Here is a 14,458-nt window from a genome sequence, read left to right as displayed (position 1 = left end):
GTTCTGTACTTCTGGTTCCACTATTGGTATGTCTGGTTCTGGATTTTGAAGATCCTTGGTATTTGCTTCTACATCATCTTCACTGTCAATTTCCAAGTGAATCATGTCTAACCTGTTACTTAAATCAGATATGTTAGAAATTTCAGCACTGCTGTCTTCATCGAAGACAACATGAATCGATTCTTCAACATTAAGAGTTCTATTGTTGAAGATTCTAAAAGCTCTGCTTACAGCAGAGTAACCAAGAAATAATCCAGCATCTGATTTTGAGTCAAATGCAGTCAAATGATTTTTGCCATTATTTAGTACAAAACATTTGCAACCAAACACATGAAAATAAGATATGTTAGGCTCTTCCCTTTCCATATTTCATACGGAGTCTGGTTGTGTCTTTTGTTTACCATAGATCTGTTTTGCGTGTAACAAGCAGTATTGATTGCTTCAGCCCAGAAGCGCTGAGAAATGTCTGCATCTGCTAGCATTGTTCTAGCTGCTTCTTTCAGAGTTCTATTTCTCCTCTCAGCTACTCCGTTTTGTTGAGGTGTTCTGGCAGCTGAATATTCATGATGAATCCCCTGCTCATTCAAATATAATTCAAGATACTTGTTTGTGAACTCAGTGCCCCGATCACTTCTGATTTTAATGATGGTAGAAGATTTTTCATTCTGAATCCTTTTCAGAAGCTTGATCAAGAGACTACTGGTTTGATCTTTTCCTGCGAGAAATATTACCCAAGTGAATCTAGAGAAATCATCAATAACAACAAGAGTATATTTCATTCCCTCTAAGCTCATGATGGGGATAGGACCAAATAGATCCATATGCAGTAGTTCCAGACATCTTGAAGTTGATTTGCTATCTTTGGTCTTGAAACTGGATCTTATCTGTTTCCCAAGTTGACAAGCAGAACAAACATGATTTTTAACAAAATTAATATCAGGTAATCCATCAACTATATTCTGCTTCTTGAGATAATTGATTGACTTGAAATTCAGATGATTCAATTTCTTGTGCCATAGCCAGTGTTTATTGCTAAGAGAAGCAACTAAGCATGTAGGAGTATTGACATGATTTGAGTTCCAGGAGACTCTGTAAGTGTTGCCTTCTCTCTTTCCGGTTAACACAGTAGTTTCAGCAGAATCTTTAACTATACATGAATGCTTCTGAAAAGCTACAGAATAACAATTATCACATAGTTGACAAATGCTGATTAAATTGTAACAAAGATTGTCAACTAGTAACACGTCATTAATAGTGATGTTACCATGGATAATCTTACCATTACCCATGGTTCTACCTTTTGAGTTGTCTCCAAAAGTTATCTTTGGTCCAGTACAACTCACTATCTCAGAAAGTAGGTTTTTCTGTCCAGTCATGTGTCTGGAACATCCACTGTCCAGATACCATGTAGAGTTACTGATTTCTGCTTCCTTCTGCTGTTCCTTCAAACACAAATTTTAGTATCTGGTACCCAAATCTATTTGGGTCCAAGCCTTATCAGTCCTTTGGGAACCCACATTTGTACAATTCTTGGTGACTTTGTACATCGGGTATCCAAAGATGTGTGTGCAACAGAAGGTCTGTTATTTCTAACAGTATGCATATCAAAATGTTGTTCTTCCCTTCTGTTTCTGTTTTCCAGTCTGTATCTCTTCTGAACAGGTTTAGAGTTGTAGTACTGGTAGTTTTTAACCTTCATAGGATGTTGTCTTCCAGAGTTGAATTCTTTTCTGAATCTAGAACTCTGGTCAACTTTTTCCTTAGATTTAACGTAACCCAGACCATAGTGCATTCTTCAGTTCGTCAGATTTACATTCCTTTCAACTGAAGCAGTAGGTACTTCTGGTTTCTGTACCACGCTGGATTTTACGAAGTGAATGTATTTCCCTTTGCATGTTTCCAGTGTTGGCTTAATATTCGTTTCAGAAGTGCCTTCATTATTACAAAAACCGAGACCACTCCTATCTCCTGACTGTTTTTGTAATTCTTGCATCTTTTCCAATGAAACAGAAGACTTGTTCCAAGCATTCACCAGTAGCGACAACTTCTGGTTTTCAGAAAGCACCTTCTGGTAATCTGTATTGGCTCCTTCATTCTCAGTTATTAATTTACTCATCTTAACTTGTAAATCATTGCAGCTGTCTACTTGCAAGCAAGTTAACTTACTGTTCTGATTCTTTAAGTTCTGATTTTCAATCTTAACTTCTTCAAATGATTGAGAAAGTCTGGAATACTCTTTTACCATTTCATGTAGTGCATCAATCAAATCAGTTCGTGTAAATTCATTAGAGTCAAAATCAAATACCTCTCCAGATGTCGAGGTTGAGTCATTGTCCGCCATTAGACATTTGACTTCTTCTGCATCACTATCACTGGAATGACTTTCTGAGTCAGATGACTCAGAACTAGAGTCCGCCCACTTAGATTTGCTTTCTTCGGCAATCATCGCTTTTCGATCTCTTCTGGACTTTTTGTCATTCCTCTTGTGATCCTTTCTCTTTTGGTCATCCTTCTTTGGTTTAGGACAATCTGCAATGAAGTGACCTATTTTTCCACAGTTAAAGCATCCCATATCACCAGATGGTGAATCTTTCTTGAAGTTGCGATTGGGACCCTGATAAGTTCGATGGTTCTTCTTCATGAACCTGGAGAATTTCTTTACAAATAAGGGCATAGCGTCACTACTGATTTGTTCAGCAGTCTTCTCCAATGTATTGTCAATGATTACGGTCGGTAATGCCTGAGGTACAACTGCAGCAGCAGTAGAAGAGGTAGAGGCAGTAGCAGTGAAAGCATTAGCAGTAGCAGCAAGAGCCTTGGTGGGTAGGCTTGAAGGCTCTTCTCCACTTCTCACTTCCAATTCGAACTCGTAGGCTTTCAGATCTGCAAATAAGTCGTGCAGTTCCAATTTGTTCAAGTCTTTGGATACTCTCATAGCCATTGTTTTAACATCCCATTCTCTGGGTAAAGCTCTCATCACCTTGAGGGTTATTTCTCTATTGTTATACTCTTTACCCAGAGCTGTTAGCTCATTTACCAGGCTGCTGAATCTTTCATCAAACTCATTTAGAGTTTCACCAGCTCTCATTTTGAGATTTTCAAACTTCTGCATTGCTACAGACAGTTTGTTTTCTTTCGTTTGCTCATTTCTTTCACATATCTGGATGAGATTTTCCCAAATATCCTTTGCAGTAGAACACATTTTAATCTTGCTGAAAGTGTTCTTGTCGAGAGTTTTATACAATATATCCTTTGCCACATTATCAAGATTGGCCTTTTTCTTATCTTCACTGGTCCATTCACTTCTTGATTTTTCGACCATCTGTGGTGCACCGTCAGTAACAACAACAACTGTGTTAGGCTTTAAGATTTTCAGTGGACCATCTGTGATGACATACCACATGTCATCATCTTGTGCTGCAAGATGAGCTTGCATCCTTATCTTCCAGTCATCAAAATCTTCTTTAGAGAACATAGGGATCTTGCTGAAGTGTGCCATTTGTTGTAGTTTTTCACAAACAAGAATAACTCGCTCTGATACCAATTGTTGAGGATCGAAGTTGAGTTTAGAGGGGGGGTAAATAAACTCTACTCGTTTTTCGTTCTGATGAGGTACTATGATAGGGGGTGTTTTTACGTGTTTATTGCATTAGTTTTAATTGTTTCTACATTGCGCATGCATGCATTTCATTTACTTTTTGTTCATTTTATAGTAATTAATTGCTTTTGATTATGTCTCACTTGTGTGTGATGGATCTGCAGAAAAAATGATCGGAGAATGAAAATCAGAGCGAAAGATGGAAAGCTCAAGAATATTGGACAGAACAAGCGGCGCCCGAGCGGTACATTTCTACCGCCCGGGCACGAGAAGTGAATAAATTAAGGGCCAAGACAGAAAGTTGGCGCTCGGGCGGTGCTTTTCTACCGCCCGAGCGCGAGAAAATGCCTCCGAAGTCAGCCTTACAGAATCTTGGCGCTCGGGCGGTGCTCTTCTACCGCCCGAGCGCGAATGCCGCATCAGCCGAGGGAACTTACAGAAAGTTGGCGCTCGAGCGGTACTTTTCTACCGCCCGAGCGCCACTTATTTTTGGCAAGATTTGTTCAGTCGATTCTTTCCTTAATTTCTGAACAAGACTGATATGGTATGCGAGGGGGACGAATTGGAGATCTATTCAGACATAATTCGGCAGCCGTCAAGGAGCTTTGGAGAGAACTTTGCGCTTGGAGTGAAGATTTGAAGTTTTCCGGGCATCGTTCTTCGCAGATTTTGTGGGGACCCGGGCTCTAACTCTATTCTTTTGGGATTTAATTGGATCTTTGTTCGAAAATGTGGGTCAAAATTTTGCTTTTAACATTAATTTAAATGTATTAACGAAAGCATCACATGTCTCAATAGAAATTAAACAACGTAATGTACATACAAGTCTGTGCGTACAAACATACACTAGTGTTCAATAACAACTACAAACATAAGTGCTACAAGTCCAGTAGGAAACACTAGGAATCTTCCACGCCCGAGATCTCCACGCTATCAACTCTCTCTTCCTCGTCGTGACCCTGATCCTGCCCCACCTGTTGCCATGCACACATACAGACACGACAACAGCCGGATAACTCCGGTGAGAACATATCCCAGTATAAAACATGGATGCATGCAATGTAATAATCATGTACAAAAGCATAGCATAGGTATCAAGTAACATGAATATAAATCTAAACATGTAGAAGAATACAAATCTGTATTCAACATTTAAATCTTGACTCGACTCATTTCTAATCTAGGGATCCCGGTGTGAATAAGACGGTCTGTCACCTACCCAGCCACTCGGGGCAACGGTACGTCTTATTCCTAGACTTCGGTAGTATCGATAATTCTCGAGCCTTACATTTCTCCCCCTCTTAGACAAGAGTTCGTCCTCGAACTCACAAGCAATTATTCATGCAGTTATATACAACATTGTAAAGGCAAAACGGGAAGAAAGACTCACATCAATGGAATAGCTCGGGATGCCTCTGTCTCATCTCAGACTCTGTCTCCCAAGTTGCTTCCTCGATTCCATGACGATTCCACTGAATCTTCACAAGCGGAATAGTCTTTGTTCTGAGCTGTTTCTCTTTCCGATCAAGAATCTGAATCGGTCGCTCAACATAGCTCAAAGTCTGATCTAACTCGGCTTCGTCAGGCTGAATGATATGAGAATCATCTGGCATATACCTACGCAACATCGATACATGAAAAACGTCATGTATACCAGATAATGAAGGAGGAAGAGCAAGTCTGTAAGCTCGATCGCCAATCTTCTCCAGAATCTCATACGGACCGACGTATCTAGGAGACAACTTTCCTCGCTTGCCAAATCTGACAACGCCTCTGAAAGGTGAAATCTTCAGAAATACTCTGTCTCCCTGTTCGAATACTAACGGTCTGCGTCTAATATTAGCGTACTTCGCTTGCCTATCCTGTGCCGTCTTCATTCGTTTCTGAATGATCTTCACTTTTTCTGTCATCTCACGAATCATATCAGGCCCTAACTCTGGTACCTCAGAAATATCATCAGTACAACGGAGATCTGCACTTCTTTTCGTATAAAGCTTCGAACGGTGCCATCTCTATGCTCGTCTGATAGCTGTTGTTGTATGAAAACTCACACAACGGCAATGAGTCTTGCCAACTAGTACCAAAATCTAGTACTACAGCTCTCAGCATGTCCTCTAAAGTCTGGATAGTCCGCTCTGACTGTCCGTCTGTCTGGGGATGATAAGCAGTGCTCAGGTGTAGAGTCGTACCCAAAGCTTGCTGCAAGCTGTGCCAAAAGTGAGAAGTGAATCGTGGATCACGATCTGATACTATCGACTTCGGCACACCGTGCAATCTGACGACCTCTCTGACATACAACTCTGCCATCTGATCGTGTCGATATGTCATTCTGTACGGAATGAAACAGGCAGATTTGGTCAATCTGTCTATCACAACCCAAATTGCATCACAGCCCCGCGAAGATCGAGGTAACTTCGTCACGAAGTCCATGGAAATGTGGTCCCATTTCCATTCAGGAACAGACAAACTCTGAAGTAAACCTCCGGGCTTCTTTCTTTCTGCCTTCACCCGCTGGCAATTTAGGCACTTAGACACAAATTCTGCAATGTCTGTTTTCATCTGCTTCCACCAGAATTGTGTCTTCAAGTCGTTATACATCTTCCTGCCACCAGGATGAATGCTGAACCGACTACAGTGTGCCTCCGACATGATCTGTCGTCTCAAATCTGAAATCTCTGGCACTACTAAGCGGTTATTCACATATAGAACAGAATCTCTGACCTGATATTCTGAGATATGTCCAGCTCTGACCATATCAATCGATTTCTGCACACTCGGATCAGTCCTCTGCGCTTCTTTGATCCTGAAGATCAGATCTGGTTCAATCTGAATCGCAGCAAGTCGCAACGGTCTACTCTCTGTATCAAATGTCAATCCAGACAAGCAACAATCTTCTACTAAACTCGATACACCTATAGTCGACAAGGACAAAGAACATACCTTTCGACTCAAGGCGTCTGCCGCTGCATTCGACTTTCCTGGATGGTACTTGATCTCGCAATCAAAATCTTTCAACAGATCAAGCCATCGTCGCTGCCTCATGTTCAATTCTTACTGAGAAAAGAGATACTTCAGGCTCTTATGATCGGAATAGATCTCAAATTTCTCGCCATACAGATAATGGCGCCAGATCTTGAGTGCAAAAACAATCGCCGCCAATTCAAGATCATGAATCGGATAGCGAGTCTCGTGTGGCTTCAACTGTCTAGAGGCGTATGCTATCACGTGTCCACGCTGCATAAGAACACATCCCAACCCTCTGTGAGATGCATCACAATATACAACGAACTCACCTGTACCTGAAGGAATCATCAAGACAGGCGCACTAGTCAGCCTCTTCTTCAATTCAACAAAACTGCTCTCACACTCTTCTGACCACACAAATGGCATGTTCTTCTGTGTCAACTGGGTAATCGGCTTCGCTATACTGGAGAAGTCTCGAATAAAACGTCGATAATACCCGGCTAGACCCATGAAACTGCGTATCTCTGGCACAGAAGTCGGTCTCGACCAACTGATCACAGCTTCAACTTTACTCGGATCTACCGCAATACCATCTCCAGATATAATATGCCCCAAGAAGACAACCTGTCGCAGCTAGAATTCACACTTGGACTGTTTGGCATACAACCGCTCATTCCTCAAAGTCTTCAATACGATCCTCAGATGATCTGCATGCTCAGTCAAACTCTTCGAATACACCAAAATATCATCGATAAACACAATTACAAACTCATCTAAATATCTTTGAAAAATGCGGTTCATCAAACTCATAAACACCGCTGGTGCATTCGTCAAACCGAAAGGCATAACAACAAACTCGTAGTGTCCATACCTGGTTCGGAATGCAGTCTTCGGAATATCAACGTCTCTAACTCTGAGCTGATGATACCCTGATCTCAAATCAATCTTCGAATATACCGAAGATCCCTGTAACTGGTCAAATAAATCGTCGATGCGCGGCAACGGATATTTGTTCTTCACGGTCGCCTTATTCAACTGTCTGTAATCAATACACAATCGCATCGAACCATCTTTCTTTCGAACGAAAAGCACCGGAGCACCCCAAGGAGATACACTGGGTCTGATATATCCCTTGGACAGAAGATCCTCCAACTGTGCTTTCAACTCTTTCAGCTCTATCGGCGCCATCCTATACGGAGCTCTCGAAATAGGAACAGAACCGGGCATAAGATCTATGCTGAAATCAACCTCTCGAACCGGAGGTAACCCTGGAATCTCATCAGGAAAGACATCTGCAAACTCGCAAACCACTGGCAAATCTGCCAATGCTGGGCTCGACTTCAGTAGATCTACTGAATATACAAGAAAGCCCTCTGCTCCTCTCTGAAGCAATCTACTCATAGTCAGAGCAGATACTAAGGGAATCCGAGATCTGGAACCCTTGCCGTAGAATTTCCACTCATCTGTCATGTCGGGTCTGAATCTGACAATCTTGTGGAAACAATCTACAGTGGCCCTGTACTTGGCCAACATGTCTATGCCAACTATACAGTCAAAATCAGCTAAACCAAGTACTACACAATCAAGATCAATCTCATGCCCCTCAAACTGAAGCATACAGTGTCTAACAGTAGTCACAGATATCAAGCCACTTCCCAACGGAGAAGCTATAGACACTACTGTCGACATTGACTCAACAGGCAATGAATGTCTCAATGCAAAATGTTCAGAGATGAATGTATGAGATGCACCTGTGTCAATCAACACATATGCAGGATAACCGCAAAGAAAACAATTACCTGCAATGACGTCATCTGGCGCCTCCTGCGCCTGCTCCTCTGTCAGGGCAAAGACACGTGCCTGCTGTCTGGGAGGCTGACTCACAGTCTGACTACCTCCTGGTCTTTGCTGAGTCTGTGTGGAGGGTGGCTGGAAGGAGTGCACAGAGGATGCCTGTCTCTCCATCTGTGGCGCTGGTGCTGATGGTCTTGTGCTCTGGAATCGTTGTGCACCTCTCTGGGGACAAACTCTGGCGAAGTGTCCCTGTTGCCTACAGATGTTGCAGCGTCCCAGAACTCCTTGACACTGCTCCGTCGCATGTCGCCCTCCGCACGAACCACAGTATGCACCACTATACTCTGACCCCTGACCTCTCTGTCGAGATCCACTCGAACTCGATGAACTGCTCCCAGATTTCTTAAATTGTTTGCCCTTAGCCTTTAGAAAATCCTTCTTGCCACTACCACTAGCTCCACTGTCAAAACGAGGAGGAGGTGGTGGAAACTGTACGGTCGTGGACTGTGGCGGTCTCTGCCCCTGAACACCGTAGGAAGCTCCTCGCTGCCTGATCAAGCCAGCCTCTGCTCCCTTCGCTCGGTTCAGTGCCTCTGAAAAAGTACTAGGCCGGCCCGTGTTCACCAAAGTAAAGACATCGGGATTCAGCCCGTTGATGAACTGATCGGCCACTGCCTCGTCATTCCCGGCCACATGAGGTGCAAATCGTAGCAATGCAGAAAATTTAGCAACATACTCCTCGATGTTCCACTGTCCCTGCTTCAGATTCGCAAATTCAGCTCCTTTATCTTTCCGGTAGGAGACGGGAAAGAAGCGCTGATAGAACTCATCTTTAAAAACTTTCCACGTGATATCAATGCCTCGGTGCTCCAAGGCTCTCTTCGTCGTCAACCACCAGCTCTTGGCAACCTCTTGCATCTGATGCCCTATCAGCTTCACACGTCGTTCGTCAGTGTAAGCCAAAGACTCAAACAACATCTCGATATCATCGAGCCAGCTCTCGCACTCTACTGCACTCTCTGTGCCCTTCAGGGTAGGCGGATGGAAAGACTGAAATCTCTTCAATAAAGTCTCCATCGGTGTCGCGGTGACGTCCATCCGTGCACCTGATGTGCTAGCCTGCTCTGGCTGTGGCACTCGTCTAGGCGGCATAAATCTGATTATCAAACTGATTAGCACATAATCAATATCATCTGTCTCAACCCTCCTCTGATCATATACCTCTGATCGAGAATCGGTTCTGATTCAGGCTTGAAATGCTGTAAATCAATTCAGATAATACAACAACATATAATAGGGAAAGCAACAAATCATGCTCGCATCTCAAAAGCAAGGAAGATGACTCGATCTACCCCGCTCATTCTATTCTATTTCAGTCTACAGAACCTACTGCTCTGATACCACCTGTTGTGGGGACCCGGGCTCTAACTCTATTCTTTTGGGATTTAATTGGATCTTTGTTCGAAAATGTGGGTCAAAATTTTGCTTTTAACATTAATTTAAATGTATTAACGAAAGCATCACATGTCTCAATAGAAATTAAACAACGTAATGTACATACAAGTCTGTGCGTACAAACATACACTAGTGTTCAATAACAACTACAAACATAAGTGCTACAAGTCCAGTAGGAAACACTAGGAATCTTCCACGCTATCAACTCTCTCTTCCTCGTCGTGACCCTGATCCTGCCCCACCTGTTGCCATGCACACATACAGACACGACAACAGCCGGATAACTCCGGTGAGAACATATCCCAGTATAAAACATGGATGCATGCAATGTAATAATCATGTACAAAAGCATAGCATAGGTATCAAGTAACATGAATATAAATCTAAACATGTAGAAGAATACAAATCTGTATTCAACATTTAAATCTTGACTCGACTCATTTCTAATCTAGGGATCCCGGTGTGAATAAGACGGTCTGTCACCTACCCAGCCACTCGGGGCAACGGTACGTCTTATTCCTAGACTTCGGTCAACTCTGTATCGAGGGTCTACACATATAGCAAATCTGCTCCTATGCGTCGATACACCGAAACGTCTAGTTTTGGCAAGTCTGCCAATCTCTCCTATCTCAGGACTCGAATATAAATCGATAAACAAGGCATTACATAATCAATGTAATAACAATCTAGTATGTGATTTAGGGAAACTCGTATCAAATCTGAATCGAGTTGTGCAATCCCGTGACCACATGAATTATACCTTTCTTATCGAATAGTCGGTGTCGTAGTCGAAGTCTCGAGTTCACAATAGCCAATACAAATCTGAAATGGCATAAACAATGTGCACTTCAATCATATACATCTCAAGCAAATCAATATACAAAGCTAACATCGGTTTCAATGCAATTCGACGGCGTAACGGCATAATTCTTCGATACCGATAACTCAAGAATATCATACTCGATCATAATCAACTCATAATCTCATCACACCTCAATACATAGGCTGAAATCTGAACAACCGTAACTTAACACATGCTGAAAATCGAAACAAGCTCATACTATATCTGAAAATCATTCCGGTAACGAATAAACCAAGCTCAACATACCAAGAACACATATTCTAACTCAAATCTGAATTTCCCCAACACATAATTTTCGAAACATGCTGGAAATGGAACAATACTTACATCCTTTGATAGCCCTTGACGAGGTGAGTTCAAAACCGAAGTCGGATCTAAAATCGGATAACCGGAAATAGCAAAATCTCAAGTGCAAAGATCAAAAGAATGAAAGCTCCTCCCGAACCTTCTCTCGTCTCTTGTTCTGAATAGTTTACTGAAATGAAGACACATATCATATATTGCATGCAAAAGGGACGAGTGTTCATGTTTTTTAAACGACACGCACTACCGCGGGTGCGGTAGCATAAGGGCGTGGGTGCGCTGTGCTCTCGGCAGCAATATTATTTTCTGGAATTCTTAGACCGCGGGTGCGGTCCTTACATGCCCGCGGGTGCGGTCTTACACCGCGGGTGCGGTCGCGCTACCACCGCGGGTGCGGTGTCTGTTCGCACAATTTCACTAATTTCCTCTCAATGCACCGCGGGTGCTGTATCCCTAACACCGCGGTGGCGGTGTGGCTTCGGCCCTGCTGCTCAAAATCTCATAATTGTGCATTCTTATCTCTACAATTCCAACATCAGTAGTATCGATAATTCTCGAGCCTTACAGATTTCGTCACGTCTCGTATTTCTAGTTTATTTTCCGTTGTTTAAATATTGTTTTGCTTATTTTCATTATGAATTCTAGTAGCTAACTTTATTATTTGTTGGGATTAAAGGGGATCCTACCCCAAACTTTTAGTTGATTAATTTATATTTTGAGTGTGCTTTATTCTTGATTGTACTACGATTTTTATTGTGTCGTTTGAGCGTAGCTAACTTTTACGACAATTTTATATCACGAGTGAGTTCGAGAGAATAACTAGTGATAGGATCGAGTGGTATAATTCGCGGATCTACAATTTACATAGATATATGAAATTGGATACGTGCTGATAGTCATAGTCCTTAGGGTCGAAAACTAGGGGATTTCATCAATCGAAATGCGGTTCATTCTTGATAAATAATTAAAGACATTTAATTACTTCATTGAGTGAATTAGTTTGACATAGCTCGAGAGAGTGTGTTCAATTGAATAGGGAATCCTGTCGGAAGCGTAGAACACAATCGAACGAATTAATTAATTAATAAGGGGTAGGTGAACCAGAATTCCCAACAAATTCTTTTATCATTTGAAATTTAATCCATTGATTTGGCATTCATATTTCATCATTTAATCTTTGAGCTTGTTTATTTAAATTTTCTTGAATTTTATTAGTCATAAAACAAACAATCAAATTTCGTCGCTAAAGTTTTAATAACTAAAATAATAATTGTTAAACACAGTCTTCAGTGGAACGATACTCGTACTCACGTACACTATATTATAACTTGACATCGTGCACTTGCGATTTATTTTGAGCATACAAAATCATATTTTTTATTGGGGATTTTACTGTGCAAGTTTTGCTCGATCAAGTTTTTGGCGCCGTTGCCGGGGACTGTTAATCTACAATTATATTTTTAGTTATTTTCTTTAGTGTATTTTATTTTTACTGAACTAACACTCCATATTTTGATTCAGATATCTCTTCCGGTGCATGCCAAAGTCACTTGACTTGGAGCTTGAGTGTGACCCTGAAATTGAAAGGACTTTCCGCAGACGAAGACAACAGCAAAGACTTAAGGAACTGATGGAGAGGCACGAACAAGAGCAGGAGGCAGAGCGCCAAAACGAGAGACGAATTGAGATGCCACGCCGCATACCCATGTTAGAGTATGCCCAGCCTTCTTTGGATGGTGCACGCCCCAGCATTGTGAGGCCAATTGTGCGGGCAAACCAATTCGAAATCAAACCAGCCATTATCCAGATGATTCAGAACACCGTCCAATTTGGAGGAACTGCTGTGGACGATCCAAACACACACATCGCGGATTTTCTTGAGATCTGCGATACTTTTAAATTCAATGGAGTTTCTGATGATGCTGTTAGACTGCATTTATTTCCTTTCTCTTTGCGTGATAAAGCTAAAACTTGGTTGAATTGTTTACCTGTAGGTTCGATCGCTACATTGGAGGACATGGCGAAGGCGTTTCTTATCAAATACTTCCCTCCATCAAAAACCATGAAGCTGCGAGCAGACATTACAACATTTGCTCAATTCGATCAAGAATCTTTATATGAGGCATGGGAACGCTTCAAGGACCTAATACGAAGATGCCCACATCATGAGTTACCACTTGGGTTAGTCGTTCAAACATTTTATTGCGGTTTTCTTACTCCTAACCGTACTATGATAGATGATGCTGCGTGTGGGAACCTTTTGAGGAAGACTGCGGAAGAAGGATATGAGTTGTTGGAGGAGATGGCTGCTAGCAGCTATCATCCTCAATCTGACAGGAACAACCAGCGGAGAAGTGCCGGAGTTCACCAGGTAACTGATTTTTCTGTTATTACTGCACAACTTGACGCTTTAAACAGGAAAATAGACGGCTTGAACGTGGGTGGCACGGCTATGCGTCTTCAAGAGATATTCTGTGAGAAGTGTGGAGGGGAACACTATGTGAAAGACTGTCAAGATGGAAATCCCTTCTATGTGCAAGATGAGGCACCGGTGAATCAAGTGGGAGTCCAAAACCGCCCAAGGAATGACCCTTACTCGAACACATATAATCCTGGGTGGAGGCAACATCCCAACTTCTCATGGGGCGGTCAAAACAGTCATAATAGGCCGCAAGGAGGACAACAATATGGGAAACAACCGATGTACAGATCCGATCCTCCTAGAGAAGAAAAGTCCAACTTGGAACAAATGATGTCTAAGTTTATCTCATCCACTGAAACTCGACTCCAAAACCAAGATGCATCAATAAAGGGGCTCGAGAATCAAATTGGACAGTTGGCCAAAATGATAGCAAGTATAGAGCCGGGCACCTTGCCAAGTAATACCGAGACTAATCCAAAAGAGCAAGTGAAGGCCATTGAGTTGAAGAGCGGAAAAGTTTTGGAGCCTAGAGAAAAAGAGAAAAGCCGTGCCGGATGAACATGCTGCGACGTCTCAAGGTAAGTCATCTAACTCTACACCAGCACTCACTGCACAACCTAAGATTGTTATCCCTCCACCTTTTCCTGCAGCATTAAAAAATGCAAAACTAGATGCACAATTCGGTAAGTTCTTAGAGGTGTTTAAAAAATTGCATATTAATATTCCTTTTGCCGATGCTTTGATGCAAATGCCTAGTTATGCTAAATTTTTGAATGACGTTTTAGCCAACAAGAGAAAATTGGAGGATCACATGACGGTGAACTTGACTGAGAGTTGCTCTGCTTTGGTGCAAAACAAAATCCCACCGAAACTAAAAGACCCAGGGAGTTTTTCTATCCCTTGCATGATTGGTGATTTTGTTTTTCGTAAAGCGTTGTGTGATCTTGGTGCAAGTATTAATCTGATGCCCTTATCTGTTTTCAGGAAACTCGGATTAGGAGAGCCTAAGCCGACGAGGATGTCTTTACAACTGGCTGACAGGTCTGTCAAGTACCCCCGC

The 14,458-nt window shown here is 42.2% G+C and overlaps 1 non-coding gene across 1 annotated transcript; it reads right to left on the bottom strand.

The window, feature by feature from the left end:
* Nucleotides 1–13,042: 13,042 nt before the first annotated feature.
* Nucleotides 13,043–13,148, bottom strand: LOC140822542 (small nucleolar RNA R71). The gene has a single exon (XR_012115985.1). It is a non-coding gene; the product is annotated as a small nucleolar RNA R71 (small nucleolar RNA).
* Between the last annotated feature and the right edge of the window lie 1,310 nt (nucleotides 13,149–14,458).

This window comes from Primulina eburnea, unplaced genomic scaffold (assembly GCF_022965805.1).
Source record: "Primulina eburnea isolate SZY01 unplaced genomic scaffold, ASM2296580v1 ctg884_ERROPOS889272+, whole genome shotgun sequence".
NCBI lineage: Eukaryota > Viridiplantae > Streptophyta > Magnoliopsida > Lamiales > Gesneriaceae > Primulina > Primulina eburnea.
This window is presented reverse-complemented; position numbering and strand designations above follow the sequence as displayed.